The sequence below is a fragment of the Xenopus tropicalis genome, chromosome 4, assembly GCF_000004195.4.
Source record: "Xenopus tropicalis strain Nigerian chromosome 4, UCB_Xtro_10.0, whole genome shotgun sequence".
Classification (NCBI taxonomy): domain Eukaryota; kingdom Metazoa; phylum Chordata; class Amphibia; order Anura; family Pipidae; genus Xenopus; species Xenopus tropicalis.
The window spans coordinates 47,495,871-47,514,383 of record NC_030680.2 but is presented as its reverse complement, the minus strand read 5'-3'; positions in this window follow the sequence as shown (position 1 = coordinate 47,514,383).

The window sequence follows — 18,513 nt, the reverse complement described above, 5'->3', positions numbered from 1 at the left end:
CAACCCTTTACTGGTCCCACTGCCCCATCTACACTAGCTCTCCCATAAGAATCTAGCTTACCAACCCCCCCCCTTGTCTAGTTTAAACACTCCTCCAGCTTCTTAACCATTCTCTCCCCTAGCACAGTAGACCCCCTTCCATTGAGGTGCAATCCGTCAGGGCTGTATAGATTGTACCCCAAAGAAAAGTCAGCCCAGTGCTCTAGGAACCCAAACCCTTCCTTCCTACACCAAGACTTTAGCCACGCATTTAGCTCCCTAAGCTCCCGCTGTCTCCCTTTCATTTTGGCATTAGTACCGATATGTACCAAGACAGCCGGGTCATGCCCAGCCCCTCCCAATAATGTGTCGACCCGATCAACCACATGCCGAACCCTGGCACCAGGAAGACAGCAAACTGTCCGGTTGAATCGATCCGCTCGACAGATTACCCTGTCCACTTTCCTAATGATCGAATCCCCTATAACCACCATCTGTTTAGGCCTAGCTCTGCTCTCCTCCCCACCACTACTAGAGAAACTGGCCTCCCGGCTGTTAGAGAGATCAGCCTCATCTAGAACCGCCAGTCCAGAGTTCACACTCCCATCTTCTTCACACAATCTGGCAAATCTGTTGGGATGCGCAAACCCTGGAGCAGCCTCCCTTTTTCTTTTCCCCACACTCGATTTCCTAACTGTCACCCAGCTTACTGCCCTATCATCCTTTCCTTGCTCCCCTCCCCCCATACTATCTGACCCCGCTAGTTCTTGTTCAGTTAGCAAGAGACTTCTTTCAAGATTGTCAATAGAACGCAGTGTTGCAACTTGTTCCTCTAGTGCTCTAACGCGAGCCTCTAAAGTGGCAACTCGCTCACATCCACAACAGAGGTATGCACTTTGGAACTGTTGTTCCACAACTGCATACATGCGGCAGGCTGTGCACTGTGTCATACCTTCAATGTTGCTGCCACTCATTCTCCCAGTTACAGAAACAGTTAAACAAAAATTGGTGAAAAAGGCTTTAAAATAAACACAAAAAATTTTTTTAGTTTGTAACTCCTGTGGTTATAACTCCACTTACAGAGCACCCACTAACTCCTGTGATTATAACTCCACTTATAGAGCCCCCACTTAAAGAGCAATCACTTATAGAGCACCAGAGCAAGCTCCACTGGAGTGCCAGTGGTTCTATTTATACAGTCTGTTAAGGTGAACTAATCAAACCCCACCCCCTCAAACTGAGGGTAATTACAAAGGAATGTAACTCTGGCAAACCTGCTGTAAGCCTTATAGTTAACCAAACTTTGTAAATTGGCACCAAAAAGAGCAAATACCTTTGAAAAAAATTAAACCCAACAGTTAGAAAACACAGTGATTCTGAATAAAGTTAATAAAAAATACTTATCCCTTTTTTTGTTGAATTGAAAAAGCAGTTGATTCAGTCAGCCACCAGCCTGTTAGTAAGCCAATCTGGGTTTGAACATCAGCGGTGTAGGGGTGTCTAAATATATCTGGATGTCATCTGCATATAAGTGATATAAGTGATATTTAAGACCAAAAGAAGAAATAAGGTCTCCCAAAGAGAGAGTGTACAGGGAGAACAGCAAAGGACCAAGCACAGAGCCCTGAGGCACCCCCACACTAAGCGGAACCGGGGTAGAAGATTTGTTAGCAAGAGCGACAGAGAAGGAGCGGTTAGAGAGATAGGAAGAGAACCAGCATGCTGCTTGATCCTGGATACCCAGAGAATAGAGAATTTGCATAAGGACAGAATGGTCGACAGTATCAAAAGCAGAGGAAAGGTCTAGGAGAATGAGGACCGAGTAGCATCCTTTGGCCTTGGCAGTCTGGAGATCATTTTGCTCTACATAAGGCCGTCTCAGTGGAGTGCGCAGGCCGAAAACCAGACTGCATAGGGTCCAGCAGATTATGGGTGCAGAGGAAGTTAGTGACACGAGAAATGACAAGACGTTCCAGGAGTTTAGAGGCTAGGGGCAGGAGAGAGACGGGACGATAGTTAGATAGGCAGGACAGGTCCAGTGTAGCCTTTTTAAGAATGGGTTTGACACATGCTTGTTTGAAGAGAGAGGGAAAAGTACCAGAAGCCAGAGAGGAATTGAATATGTGGGTAAGTGCTGGGGTAAGGGCAGAGGCACACTGTTTTAGTAGGGATGAGGGCATAGGATCCAGTGAGCAGGTAGTAGGCAGAGAGGATCGGAGAAGCTGAGAAACTTCAGAATCTGTTACGAGATTGAAGGAGCTGAATACGGAGAGAGGAGATTTAGGAAGGTTGAGATTACCGGTATCTGAAGGTTGGGAAAATTGATTACGGATAGAATCAACTTTGCTTTTAAAGAAGTCTGCAAAGTCCTGGGGGGTGTGTTCAGATATGACTGATTCATTAGGTGAAGGATGAAGTAGCGAGTTAAATATGGCGAATAAGCGCCGCGGGTTTGATTTATTATTATAGTAACATAGTAACATAGTAAGTTGGGTTGAAAAAAGACATACGTCCATCAAGTTCAACCATAATGCCTATATATAACCTGCCTAACTACTAGTTGATCCAGAGGAAGGCAAAAAACCCCATCTGAAGCCTCTCTAATTTGCCGCAGAGGGGAAAAAATTCCTTCCTGACTCCAAGATGGCAATCGGACCAGTCCCTGGATCAACTTGTACTAAGAGCTATCTCCCATAACCCTGTATTCCCTCACTTGCTAAGAATCCATCCAGCCCCTTCTTAAAGTTATATAATGTATCAGCCAGCACGACTGATTCGGGGAGGGAATTCCAGAACTTCACAGCTCTCACTGTAAAAAATCCTTTCCGAATATTTAAATGGAACCTCCCTTCTTCTAAACGAAGTGGGTGCCCTTGTGTCCGTTGGAAGGACCTACTGGTAAATAAAACATTAGAAAGGTTATTATATGATCCCCTTATATATTTATACATAGTTATCATGTCACCTCTTAAGCGCCTCTTCTCCAGTGTAAACAGACCCAACTTGGCCAGTCTTTCTTCATAACTGAGACTTTCCATACCCTTTACCAGCTTAGTTGCCCTTCTCTGGACCCTCTCTAACTCAATAATGTCCCGTTTGAGCACTGGAGACCAAAACTGAACAGCATATTCTAGATGGGGCCTTACCAGCGCTCTGTAAAGGGGAAGAATAACCCCCTCCTCCCGTGAATCTATACCCCTTTTAATACAGCTCAAAACCTTGTTTGCCCTTGCAGCTGCTGCCTGGCATTGCTTGCTACAGCCAAGTTTATTATCTACAAGGACTCCAAGGTCCTTCTCCATTAGGGATTTGCCTAGTGCAGTCCCATTAAGGGTATACGGGGCTTGCATATTTTTACATCCCAGGTGCATGACCTTACATTTATCCACATTAAATCTCATCTGCCACTTAGCTGCCCAGATTGCCAGTTGGTCAAGATCCTGCTGCAGGGATGTCACATCCTGGATAGAATTGACTGGTCTGCAGAGTTTTGTGTCATCTGCAAACACTGATACATTACTCATAATACCCTCCCCTAAGTCATTTATGAACAAATTAAACAAAAGTGGACCCAGTACAGAACCCTGAGGGACCCCACTGAGAACCTTACTCCAAGTAGAGAATGTACCATTAACAACCACCCTCTGTACCCGCTCCTGTAGCCAGTTTTCTATCCATGTGCAAACGACTTCACTAAGACCAATAGACCTTAGCTTAGAAAGCAGTCGTTTGTGGGGAACGGTATCAAATGCTTTGGCAAAATCCAAATAGATTATAGCTACTGCATCCCCACTGTCCAGCTTCTTACTTACCTCATCATAAAAAGCAATTAAATTGGTCTGACATGACCTGTCCTTCATAAAGCCATGCTGATTACTGCTCAGAATGGCATTCTCCACTACATAATTTTGAATATGATCCCTTAACAAGCCTTCAAATAACTTGCCCACCACGGATGTCAAACTTACAGGCCTATAATTGCCAGGCTGAGATCTTACTCATATTACTTAAATATGGGAATGACATTCGCCTTCTTCCAATCCCTAGGTACCATACCTGATGAAAGAGAGTCTGAGAATATCAGAAACAAGGGCCACTGCAATTCTGCCCCTAGCTCTCTCAGTACCCGAGGGTGTATTCCATCTGGCCCAGGTGCCTTGTTTACATTTATCGTGTGTAACCCTTTAAGCACCATATCCTGTGCCAACCACTGTGTAGTTGGAGCTGAGGCAACAGTGCAGCTATTGGGTGGGACTTGTTATAGTATACCTGCTTGGCCTGAGATAGGGCAGTATTGAGACATACCATAAGAAGTTTATAGTGGAGGAAGTCAGCTTTCACACGTAAATTTCCTCCAAATGCGCTCAGCAGATCGTGCACAGGAACGCAGAAATCGCATCTGAGGGTTAAGCCAGGGACGGGGATTGCGGGCACGACTGCGCTGCAGCTGCAGGAGGGCATGGGTATTAATTGCGGATGATAAAATAGAGTTGTAGGTATTTACCAGTAACTCAGGATCAGAGGAAGCACAGAAGGAGGAGAGGTTAGAACTGAGAGAGTTAGAGAGAGCAGTTATATCCACCCTTTGAGTGTTGCGAATCAGGGTTTTAGCTGAGTGTTAGTAGAAGGAGAAGGAGACACATGCGAGATAGAAAAAGAGATAATATGATGATCTGAAAGAGGAAAAGGCTCACTGTTAAATGTAGATAGATCTAGATTTTTGGAAAAGACCAGATCTAGGAAATGACCATCCTTATGGGTAGCTGTATTAGTCCACTGCCGGAGATCAAAGGAGGAGGTTAGATGGAGAAATCGAGAGGGCCAGGGCTGGGAGGGGTTATCTATGTGGCAATTGAAGTCGCCTAAAATTATTGCAGGGGTGTCAGAGTATAGAAAAAAAGAGAACCAAGATTCAAAGTCAGAGAGGAATGTAGCCAAGGATTTTGAAGAAGGAGGTCTGTAAACAACTGATGGTCAGAGAAGGGAAAGGGGACACTGTTAAAATCAGAAAGGGACAGATTTTTAGTGAAGACTAAATCCAGAAAGTGGCCATCCTTATGAGTTGGAGCATTTGTCCACTGCTGGAGTTCAAAGGAGGAGGTTAGACGGAGAAAACGTGAGGGCCAAGGTTGCGAGGGATCATCAATGTGGGAGTTGAAATCCCCAAGGATGATTGCAGGGCCATAAGTACAGAGGAAAAAAGAGAGCCAGACAAAAGCCTCATAATCTCTTTTGGTACAGGGGTATTTGCAGCCACTGTTTCATATCCACCCTGTGAACGGAATGAAGTGATATTTCTTTTGTTTTTAAGTTTTTACAAAAACTTTGAGGATTTGGTGTTCTTTCCGCTCCGCATTTAAATTTCTTTGTGCTTTTTATATTTGGATCTTTTAATAAATGACTAGAAATTTGTGGTTTTAGTGGAAAGGAGTTTATAAGTGGTTTTAAAAAACTGTAATACCGCTAAATCAGAATGTTGATAAATATGTCTCTAAATCTTGAAAAATTGTGGTAAAAATTGTGATAGCAGATTACTACCTCTGTTTTGAATGAATTGTTGCCAGGGTCGGACTGGGCTGGCAGGGCACCGGAAAAAAACAACTATGTAATGGGATTATATGTGCTAGAATTATATACAATATAAAACATAAGGATAGCTTTTAAAGAGAATTAAACCTTTAAAGAAATAGGTTAGAAATGCTGCTGGTTAGGCTGATACATAAGGTTTTGAGATTATGTACTAGTCCAACGGCAACCACAGCCCTTTAGCAGTAAAGGTCTTTGTCTACAGTAGCTTGTCATGTTGTATTCTGCTGATTCACAGCACACCCCCAGTCCTGCTGTCAATTACCCTAAACAACAACACAATATATATAGTATATAGTAATATTAATTCAGATTACATGGTAACTCAGAAACCAGTTCAATTTGCATCAAAATTTAGTCATCAGCCGTTTAATTTATATGAAAATTATTTTTTTTTTTGAGGATTTGCAACAACCTCTAAGCTTAGATTCTCAACAGATGCCTAGAGTACCTTGTGTATGTGCATGTCACTGGCACTTCTAAAAATTTCCTAGATAGTTAGCTCCTGTGAACTTTAAGGCTTGGTATCATTATTGTTATAGGGATGCAGAAACTATAAGAACATAATACAGTATATTTAAAATACATCCTTACCATATCCTTATCTAGCCATATTTTTTTAGGGTTTAGTTCTCCTTTAACTACAAAATGGTCTAAAGCCCCTTATTGTCCCAGTTAAAATCTGTTGAAAGACTGTGAATATTTTAAGAGAAACACTGGGAAACAGGCTGATAGGGTGTATGTGTTTCCCAGATTGTTGTTATACCTATGGTAAATTAAAGGAATTAAGTTGTTCTGTTGGGGATAAACAAAGGTGTTTGGTTTTTCCCCAGTTCAGCTTGAACAAAATCTGAGTCCTTGGAGTGAATGGAGGGCAGCAAGTGAACCCTTCATTCCATGTTAACAAGTGTTGTAGCTGTCTGATTATTAGGCCCTCTGGCCACCCATGGCAGAGATTCACTGATGGCTTAATCCTTCCTATCGACCCTGCAGCTTACTTTAATGGTTTTGTTAATACCTACAGTTTTTTTTTTGTCCTGTCTCGGCTAGTGGATGTAAGCAGGATGCTTCCTACCTGTGGCTGTTAATTTAGGGTTGACATATACAGTGGTGTGAAAAACTATTTGCCCCCTTCCTGATTCCTTATTCTTTTGCATGTTTGTCACACTTAAATGTTTCTGCTCATCAAAAACCGTTAACTATTAGTCAAAGATAACATAATTGAACACAAAATGCAGTTTTTAAATGAAGGTTTACGTTATTAAGGGAGAAAAAAAACTCCAAATCTACATGGCCCTGTGTGAAAAAGTGATTGCCCCCCTTGTTAAAAAATAACTTAACTGTGGTTTATCAACTCAATGTTCAATTTCTGTAGTCACCCCCAGGCCTGATTACTGCCACACCTGTTTCAATCAAGAAATCACTTAAATAGGAGCTACCTGACACAGAGAAGTAGACCAAAAGCACCTCAAAAGCTAGACATCATGCCAAGATCCAAAGAAATTCAGGAACAAATGAGAACAAAAGTAATTGAGATCTATCAGTCTGGTAAAGGTTATAAAGCCATTTCTAAAGCTTTGGGACTCCAGCGAACCACAGTGAGAGCCATTATCCACAAATGGCAAAAACATGGAACAGTGTTGAACCTTCCCAGGAGTGGCCGGCCGACCAAAATTACCCCAAGAGCGCAGAGACAACTCATCCGAGAGACCACAAAAGACCCCAGGACAACATCTAAAGAACTGCAGGCCTCACTTGCCTCAATTAAGGTCAGTGTTCACGACTCCACCATAAGAAAGAGACTGGGCAAAAACGGCCTGCATGGCAGATTTCCATTTAAGCAAAAAGAACATTATGGCTCCTCTCAATTTTGCTAAAAAACATCTCAATGATTGGCAAGACTTTTGGGAAAATACCTTGTGGACCGACGAGACAAAAGTTGAACTTTTTGGAAGGTGCGTGTCCCGTTACATCTGGCGTAAAAGTAACACAGCATTTCAGAAAAAGAACATCATACCAACAGTAAAATATGGTGGTGGTAGTGTGATTGTCTGGGGTTGTTTTGCTGCTTCAGGACCTGGAAGGCTTGCTGTGATAGATGGAACCATGAATTCTACTGTCTACCAAAAAATTCTGAAGGAGAATGTCCGGCCATCTGTTTGTCAACTCAAGCTGAAGCGATCTTGGGTGCTGCAGCAGGACAATGACCCAAAACACACTAGCAAATCCACCTCTGAATGGCTGAAGAAAAACAAAATGAAGACTTTGGAGTGGCCTAGTCAAAGTCCTGACCTGAATCCTATTGAGATGTTGTGGCATGACCTTAAAAAGGCGGTTCATGCTAGAAAACCCTCAAATAAAGCTGAATTACAACAATTCTGCAAAGATGAGTGGGCCAAAATTCCTCCAGAGCGCTGTAAAAGACTCGTTGCAAGTTATAGCAAACGCTTGATTGCAGTTATTGCTGCTAAGGGTGGCCCAACCAGTTATTAGGTTCAGGGGGCAATTACTTTTTCACACAGGGCCATGTAGGTTTGGATTTTTTTTCTCCCTAAATAATAAAAACCCTCATTTAAAAACTGCATTTTGTGTTTACTTGTGTTATCTTGACTAATAGTTAAATGTGTTTGATGATCAGAAACATTTTGTGTGACAAACATGCAAAAGAATAAGAAATCAGGAAGGGGGCAAATAGTTTTTCACACCACTGTATATGTAGCCCACTTTAGGAGATTTAGTGCTGCTACCTGCTGTTTACTGTACTTTGGCGCTACAGGAGTCCTGAGCCCCCGCTTACTATGGGGGTTTGCAGGGATTCCTCCCTTTAATGGCGTGCCTCCACCCAGGGATGGTATTGTGGAACTATAACCCACACCCTGGGAACTTAACTGTTCACTTGTACCTCTGCTTGGGGATCCACACACAGCCCCCGGTACCTTGCCCCTCCCTGGGGTAGTTGCTTACCAGCAGGTAGGTGATCCTTGGTGCAGGAAAGAGTCAGATACACAAGTAATGTGATGAATCAGATGAATCGGTTTATTAGGGCAGGACCTCTCCAGGAGTGGCACATATCATTTCACACAGCATGCAGGGCTTTATCTCCTTACTACTCATTGAGAGCCTTTTCCTGTTGGGCAACTCACGGTACTCGCGCCAAGTGTCCCCTTCTAGGTGATCTCCCCGGTACTCACGCCAGAAGGCACCCCCTCTTGAGGTCCTCCCCGGTACTCACGCTAGGCAGCCTCACCACAGGCAGCCCACTCCGGTACTCACGCCTAAGCCCCCTCAGATCCAGCCTCCTGGGCTAGCGGTGACCTTGTCCACCTACCTAGCCACTTGTGGCCCTGCACTCCAGCAGATGTAATGCTGGGAGGTCTTAACCTCACTACCACTCCTGGAGGGGCAATGTCCGCCCATGCTAAACTCCTGTTGTCCTACATGTCACTCCTAGAGCGACCTATTACCAAACTTCTATCACTAAGCTGTACCTGGGGTACTCCTGCCTGGAGCAGTCCCCAAAATGTCTGACCCACAGCACATGGCTGCAACCCCTTATATGGGCCTAGGCACCACCCTGTGGCCATAACCCGAACTACAGGTATACACCCTGTTAACTATTTAGCAACCCAGTCATCCCAGTGTCCCTGTTAACTATCACCACCCTGTGGCCTATCCTAGGGGAATCTGTCCTAAGGGCCCATTTTTGGTAAACCCCTACATATATATATATATCAAGTCCATCAAGTCCAACCCATCTAAGTAAACTCAGCACACACAAACCTATATTGACCTATCTATACACTATCATACATAAACCATACACTGTATACCAACATCAATACTAAGGGGTATATTTATCATGCTGTGTAAAAAGTGGAGTAAAACATCACCGGTGATGTTGTTTATAGCATCCAATCAGATGCTTTGCTTTGCTTTTCTAACTGTTGAAATCTAATTGCTGATTGGTTGCCCTGGGCAACATCACCGGTAATGATTTACTCCACTATTTACACAGCATGATAAATATACCCCTGTAGATTTTAGTATTACAATAGCCTTGGATACTATGCTTGTTCTAGAACTCAACCAAGCCCCTCTTAAAGACATTAACGGAATTTGATATTACAACATCACTGAGAAGGGCATTCCACAACCCCACTGCCCTCACTGTGAAAAACCACCTACACTGCTTCAAATGAAAGTTCCATTCCTGTAATCTAAAGGGGTGGCGTGTGGTGCGCTGATAGTTTTTATGGGAATAAAGAACATCTCCTATCTGCCTATAATCCCCTCTAATGTACTTGTACAGGTATAGGACCCGTTATCCAGAATGCTCAGGACCAAGGGTATTCCAGATAAGAGGTCTTTCCGTAATTTGGATCTCCATACCTTAAGTCTACTAAAAAATCTATAAAACATTAATGAAACCCAAGAGGATTGTTTTGCATCCAATAAGAATTATTTATATTTCAGTTTGGATCAAAAGTATAAGGTACTCTTTTATTATTACAGAGAAAAAGGAAATCAGTTTTAAAATTCTGAATTATTTGATTAAAATTGAGTCTATGGGAGACTGGCTTTCTGTAATTCAGGGCTTTCAGGATAACGGGTTTCCGGATAAGGGATCCCATAACTGTACAGAGTAATCATGTCCTCTCACAAGCGCCTTTTTCTAGAGAAAACAACCCCAACCTTGACAGTCAAAACTCATTCCTCCCCTCTCTCTTCCTTCATTTGATTGGTCATTAATGTTAACTTAACTTAAATGAATTATTTATTGATTTGATAAATCTAACAATTGATGTAATGGATGTTTGTATTTTTGTATTACCTTATTGCTGGTGTATTTATATTGGTTTTAATTTTATTCTATAAGGAAATTACATCACTGATGATGCTGCTTGCATATGCTTTTTAAACCTGAGTGCCTTAGTATCGCGTGCCTATGAAAACGTGTGCAGACACACGAAACGCATTAGGCCTTGACCACCAATAAAGTTTTTGATTTTTTATCCGCTTCATTGGAGTCCAACGAGTGCATGCTGTTTTGCTTTTGATTTTGGAAATTACGTCCCCCGTTTGCTGTGGGTCTGGGGCATGGCACCTGGGCCACCCCAATGAAGCGGTGAGTGAAACATCCTGTATAGAGTAACAATGTATGGACATGGTTTGATTTAAACAAGGAGTGAGAAAGTAACAAAGCGAGGGGTTTGGGGCATAAGCACCCAAACCTACTATTTAATCCGGTGAGCGTGTAAATTTAACTAATCTTACCTAATTATATATACTTGCTCCTCTTTTGTGGCTGCAACGCGAAGGATTGTGAACCCCAGTATACACTATTAACTAGTCAAACCTCATAGTTTAAATCTCCCATCCCTATTACCAGTTTAGCTGCACATCTCTGCACTCGCTCTGAAAAGTGGCAGCATCCTGCATGGAACTTAAAGTTTTGCACAATTTAGTATTGTCAGCAATAATAGAAACAGTACTTTCTATGCCCACCTCCTGGTCATTAATAAACAAGTTAAAAAGCAAAGGACCAAGGACTGACCCCTGCAGCACTCTACTAATAAAACTGACCCAATTAGAAATTGTTCCATATACCACCACTCTTTGTAATCTATCCTTTAGCTAGTTTTCTATCCAAGTACATATATGGTGTTATAAGCCAATATTCCTCAATTTTATCATTAACTTTAAAGGAGAAGGAAAGGTAAAAACTAAGTAATCTTTAACAGAAGGGTCTATGTAAATACAGCCATAAGCACTCACAGAAAAGCTGCACTGAGTCCTCTATGAAAAGAAACACAGGATTTCTTGTCTCCTTTTTTGAAAATATATTCTTGGGTATCTGACTTCCTCTCTCAGAAAAAAATCCTTCAGAGGAGTCTGTGCAGCTCTCTCCTGTCCCCCCTCTCCTGCTCACCCTTCCCATAAGAATTAAAAAAAAAACTCACTCCCTCTAGCCTTAGGAATGTGTAATCTGAGCTAGAGCTGCATGCAGGAAGCTATTTAAAATAGCAGGTGCTATCTTTACTCAGGTATGGTAATGCTTTCTGCAGAATAAATATAATGTTCTAGGTGGCACTAATGTGGCAAATCTGTTTGCTGTCAAATGCCAAAATGACTTCCTTCTCCTTTAACATGAATTTGTATTTCACATTCTTCTCCTGTTGTTTCCTCCTTGTCACAGGTTACCTAATGGATGGGACCATGGTTGGTCATTGGTGCATACATGGCTTAAATTCCATGCTTCTATATTAGCTTGTGCATAGATCAAGTACAACTGTAAATTGTGCTTAAGTGCAGCCAATAACAGCATCTTTCAAAAGAGCACTCCTGAATTATGCACTTCAAGTAATGCTGAATGCAGAATTTACCAGAAAAAAATACATTGAACTATAATTTTTTTATCAGGGGAGAAGGGTTCTGCTCAGACATATGAGATTTTGTAAAACAGCAGAGATTCTCACATCTATCTGATATGGTGCAGCTTTGTTGTTACATGCAGGAAAGTTATCCCTTTTTATTTCATCAGTGTAAGTCAGAAGGAAATTAATGCATTTAAATCTCTGTATGAGTCCATTGAAATATTTTTTTTCAAAAACATGAATAGTGGTTTGAATGATGATCTTTTATGTATGCTGATACAAGACTATTTGCAAACTATGCTCTTCCTGCAAGGTGCCATGTTAATGTCCTGAACTTTGTATTACCAGCTTTATGAGACCCACAAGTATTGGCTGTCCTGCTTGGTGGGGAAGTACCATAGTAAATCTACATGAACGTTCATGTTTCTTTTTTGCTTCTGTTTAATTTTGCAATGGAAAATCAATAACTACAATTGTTAAAAAAATAGTTTGGAGCTGAAGGGTCTACTTGTACACTGGTAGTACCTGACTGAACCTAGGCCCCTCACCCCCTCAGCCCCCCGCATGCTTGCACCCCTGCTCTTGCACCCCTGCACACTCCCATCCTCCATTTTACTTGCAACCCCCCTGTGCTTGCACTACCTATCTTACTGATTGGCTGCACTGGGATGGAATGGCAGGAGATTTAAACAGATTTCCAAATGTAATTTCAAAGTTTCACATGAATTTTACATACACATCTTTTTTTTCTATACCCAAAGATGTAGAAGAAGATGTAGAAGAAGCTTAACGGTAGCCATTAGATCTGATGAGTAGTGATGAGCAAATCAGTCCAGTTTCGCCATAAAATTCACGAAACCGCAAGAACATTCGCGAAGCGGTGAAACACATTTGTTTTTTTTTTTGGTCGCCCGTGGGTTTGTTTGTTGTTGCTTTTTTGACGCGCAACGGAATTTTTTTTACACACAGTGAATTTTTCCATGACGCATTTTAACAGAATTTTCGTGAAACAATTCTCCAATGCTGAAATGTGGAAATTCCCTGCGAATTCATGCCTGGCGAAAAACTTTGTTCATCACTACTGATGCGAGCCTTTAAGGTTTATCTAGAGAAGCATGGAGGGAATCAAACCATTTGCTTATACTTTCTATATGCTTTAGGGAATGCCAAGCCTTAACCAATAAAGAAAATAAGCAGCTGGTTTGTGCCAGCCATAGTGAAGGCAGGAAAGTCTCTGTGCAGCTGAGAGCTCATTGGTAAGTTCCTAGGTGACAGAAGCCAGGGTGTCATCAGAAGTAGTGTGGAAATTGGCAAGGTGGTAACTAATGTTATCAGCACCTTGTGATCAGTAGTGTTGCATGTTTGGGGTACAGTTAAAATATTAACAATGGCAAAAAAACCCAAAAAAACTGTGTAATAAATGTCACTGTACCCTCTGGAGCCTTCTGAGAAGAGCTCTTTGTTCGTGCATCTTATCCTATGCTTAGATTGTCTCAAAAGCATCCTCAACCCAAATCAAAAAGTTTATAAAGGTGTTAAAATATTTAAGATTCTTGGATTCATTAGACAGTTTGATTCCCTCATGAGCAGGAATCACAAGGGAACTCAAAACAAGAAGTACTAAAAGCTGATCAATACTTGATAGTCCCAAGTGAATGTGGGAGTCAAATTTCAGACTAAAAACCTGTATAGTATGTCTCTGCAGTCTTATGCCAGAGTTCAAAATTAATTGTAAAGTGACTATGAAAAAACCCTTAGCAATTTAAACTTTATAATCACAATACATAGTTACATAGTTGTAGTTACATAGTTACATATAGTTACATAGGGTTGAAAAAAGACCAGAGTCCATGACGTTCAACCCTTTCAAGTAAACCCAGTACACACAACCTATACTTACCAAACTATACACTCACATACATAAATTATATATACAAACATTAATACTAACTGTATATATTATTATCACAATAGCCTTGGATAATATGCTTGTTCAAGAACTCATCCAGGCCCCCCTTAAAGGCATTAACAGAATCTGCCAATACAACATTACTAGGAATGGCATTCCACAGCCTCACTGCCCTCACTGTGAAAAACCACCTACGCTGCTTCAAATGGAAGCTCCGTTCCTCTAATCTTAAGGGGTGGCCTCTGGTGCGTTGATGGTTTTTTTTTTGTATTCAGATCTTTATTATGTTCACAGATATATGTTACATTGTACATTCTTTAACCTTGACATTCGGCGTTGATGGTTTTTATGGGAAAAAATTACACCCCCTATCTGCCTTTGATCCTCTCTAATGTACTTGTACAGAGTAATCATGTCCCATCGCAAGCTCCTCTTTTCCAGAGAAAAAAACCCCAACCTCGACAGTCCAACCTCATAGCTTAAACCTTCCATCCCTTTTAACAGTTTAGTTGCACACTCTGCACTCTCTCCAGCTCATTAATATACTTCTTAAGGACTGGAGCCCAAAACTGCACTGCATACTCAAGGAGAGGCCTTGCCAGGGACCTATAAAGAGGCAAAATTATGTTTTCATCCCTTGAGTCAATGCTCTTTTTTATACAAGACAGCACTTTATGCCCATCTCCAGGTCATTAATAAACAAGTTAAAAAGCAAAGGGCAAAGGACTGACCCCTGCAGTACTCCACTAACAACACTGGTCCAATTAGAAAATGTTCCATTTACCACCACTCTTTGTAATCTATCCTTTAGCCAGTTCTCTATCCAATTACAAATATTATGTTCTAGGTCAATATTCCTCAATTTTATCATTAACCTTCTGTGAGGTAAAGTCCAAGTAGATGATATCAACTTCCATTCCAGCATCAAGGTTCCTGCTCACCTCCTCATAAAAGGCGACTAAATTAGTCTGGCAAGATCTGTTATGCATAAAACCATGCTGACACAAACTTATAGTATTGTGAACTGCAATGTATTCAAGTACCCTATCCCTTATTACCCCTTCAAAAAGCTTTCCTACTATTGATGTCAGACTAACAGGCCTATGGTTTTCAGGCTGAGAACAGGATCCCTTTTTAAATAATGGCACCACGTTAGCAATTCGACAGTCTCTCTGCACGCCAGACCTCAATGAATCCTGAAAAATTAGGTTACAATACAGTTATTTTATTATTAACCAATTAGCATGCTGAACACCTCAGAAAATAAACTCTGTATACAGAGCTACAGCAAATATATAACTTTTTTTTAACAATGCTGCTAATATGCACATCCAGTTTGTACTTCCTTAAATAATAAATTGGGACATCACATTGGAGCGTTTAGTTGCCCGTGGTAGCAAATATTTATCGCAGGTGACTAACTCGCTCTGTGGGACATTAGGCTGATGCCACACCAGGCGTAGGGCTGATTTTTTCGGCAAGCGGAAAAACGCTTGCCGAAAAATCAGCCCTACGCCTGCTACTTGTGCCTGCACCCGAATGAATGGGATACGCTCGGGTGCAGGCACATGTAGCCGATATACGCATGAAAACGCGTGAGAATGCAAAGTCTCGCGTTTTCATGCGTATATCGGCTACATGTGCCTGCACCCGAGCGTATCCCATTTATTCGGGTGCAGGCACAAGTAGCAGGCGTAGGGCTGATTTTTCGGCAAGCGTTTTTCCGCTTGCCGAAAAAATCAGCCCTACGCCTGGTGTGGCATCAGCCTTAGCTTTGGTTGTGAAGATAAACATAATTGTTAGGAATATACACTCACCTAAAGGTTTATTAGGAACACCTGTTCAATTTCTCATTAATGCAATTATCTAATCAACCAATCACATGGCAGTTGCTTCAATGCATTTAGGGGTGTGGTCCTGGTCAAGACAATCTCCTGAACTCCAAACTGAATGTCAGAATGGGAAAGAAAGGTGATTTAAGCAATTTTGAGCGTGGCATGGTTGTTGGTGCCAGACGGGCTGGTATTTCACAATCTGCTCAGTTACTGGGATTTTCACGCACAACCATTTCTAGGGTTTACAAAGAATGGTGTGAAAAGGGAAAAACATCTAGTATGCGGCAGTCCTGTGGGCGAAAATGCCTTGTTGATGCTAGAGGTCAGAGAAGGGTATTAGTATGGTGTTCCTAATAATCCTTTAGGTGAGTGTATGTAGCTACATTCAAGGGGACACAAAAAAATCTTCAGCAAATCACACAGATAAATGTAACTGTTAGGAAAATATATAGCTACACTCAAGAGGACATGCAACAAAATCTTGAGCAACTCACACAGTTTCATGCAGCCTCTTCCTCACCCCGTAACATGGTAAAGTGATGACTTGTAGAAACTCTGCTTATCAGGGAATCTAGTTTCCTTGCAGTCTAATCTGTGAAATCAGGCACGGCTGTGTCAAAATACATGCAAGCTTACACAGAATTTCAGCAATGTCCAAATTTCTGCTATTAAGAAAGCAAAGGAAAGGCTTTGCCTTTTGTATTTGTCAATATTTGTATGTGATCTGTATTTTCAATGTATGCACCCTTTTATTGTACTGCACTGAGGGATATGTTTTTGCTTTTTAATTGTGTTATGCAACTGCAAGCTCTGCATCAGTGATTCATCCCTACCCAAGACCCTGTAGTAATGTTGTATATTTATCTGTCTTTACCACTGGTAGTAATATAGAGGGTGCTGTGCTATGCCTGCAGTAGTTTATTTTAAGTGCCTGCTCTGCAAGGTGTCTCTCTCTCTAAAGAAAATGCACTTGAAGACTAAAAGGTGACACTGAGTTTGAGTAACTGTTTCCTGTTAAGTTTCCTATTCTTTTGTACTTCCAAATATGTAAGGAACCAGCTTTGAGTGCAAGGGATTTGAAGTTTTGGACCGTGTTCACTAGGGATAGGCAGATAAAAAGTATTTACTGGTAAAACAAACAATCCATATGACACATTTGCCCAAATCCAATATTAAATATATGGCATCACTTTCAATTTATAAATATACTGTAGCATGGTTGGAATAATCATAGTAGGAAAGTATATCCCTCCCAGAATCCTCTATGAAGCAGCACAAAGGGCTGTGAAATTAGGGGTCTGTGCAGCTGTGAGGGCTGATTAGCCTCACCTGTACTTAAAGGGTGCTCCAAGAGTAGTGTGGGGGCTGCTCTCTCCTGGGAGAGAGGTGAGACACTGGAGCTGCAGTGTGGAACTTTTCCTGGTTCGGGAAAAGTGTGTTGGGAACTGTTTTCCTCTGAGAACTGGAGGAATATTTATTCACAGAGGTGGATGGCCTAGTAGCAAGGGCCAGCTACTTGTATGCTGCCAAAAGGCAGAGGGACTTAAGTGCAGCCACTTCTGAAAAAGCACAGGAATCCTACATAAGGCTAATGCCAGACGACGCGTAGGACAGATATTTTCGGCCAGCAGAAAAGTCTCCTACATGTGCCTGCACCCGAATGAATAAGATATGCTCAGGTGCAGGCACATGTAGCCGAAATACGCACAAAAGAACGTGAGTTTGAAAGTCTCGCGTTTTTATGCGTATTTCAGCTACATGTGCCTGCACCTGAGCGTATCTCATATGCCTCGTCTGGCATTAGCCTAAGACTGTGAGTGTTTTATTGTAAGCAATGCTTTGGGGTGTTTACTAGTATGAATAACTCACCATGCAGTGAGGATTTGCCATTATCAAAGACCTCATTAACTGGTTGATATTGGGCTTATTTAGAGTATTTTGTAGCAGTGAGATGCCCCAAAGCCTTAAAGGAGAAGGAAAGGTAAAAACTAAGTAAGCTTTAGCAGAAAGATCTATGTAAATATAGCTGTAAGCATAAGTTCTCTGTCAAAAGAAACAGGATTTCTTGTATCTTCTTGTGCCAGAGTCTGCACAGCCCTCTCCTCTCTGCCCTCTGCTGCTACCCCTCCCTCAAGAATGCTAAGAACTCCCTCCCCCCCTTAGGAATGTGTGGTCTGAGCCAATCAGCAGGAAGCTTCCTCATAGTCTTACTAACTGCACTTTTACACCAGTCTTAGTCTAGGTGCAGGAGCGTGGCACTATGGGAATTTTCTTTACAGATCTTAGCGTTTTTTTTCCTATTAGGCTTCTTATGATCTGACCAGGAGAAATATGGGGAGACGTAAGAGCACTATTGAGAGAACTGAAGGTATGCCTGCAGCTTGAGATTAACTTTTTGTTAGCCTTTCTTTCTCCTTTAAGTATTTAAGATTAAAAGATGTTTTTCAAACAAATTGGAGCTTCATTAGTATAAGGCCATTTTGCTGTATTCATGTCTATCTGGCAACTAAAGAAAACTAGTCTGACTGACACATAAATGTACACAACCAGCAGGTATAAGAAATCTTTTCATAAATGGTACACTGACAATACTCGTGATAGAAGGTTGTTTGACTTCTTGCAAGGGTAGAGTCCAAAAAACATGTAGAATTCACATAATAAAATATGACATACATTACAGGATTCAGATGCCTCTGTTCCTACTTTGGCTTTCAGTAGGATCTGGGAGTTGCAGGTCAGGGATAAAATTCTGGGCTGTACAGTGTACCAACATTTTAATATGCCTTGTCCAGACTGCTTTTCCAAAAATAGATCAAGCAATCAGTTTGAG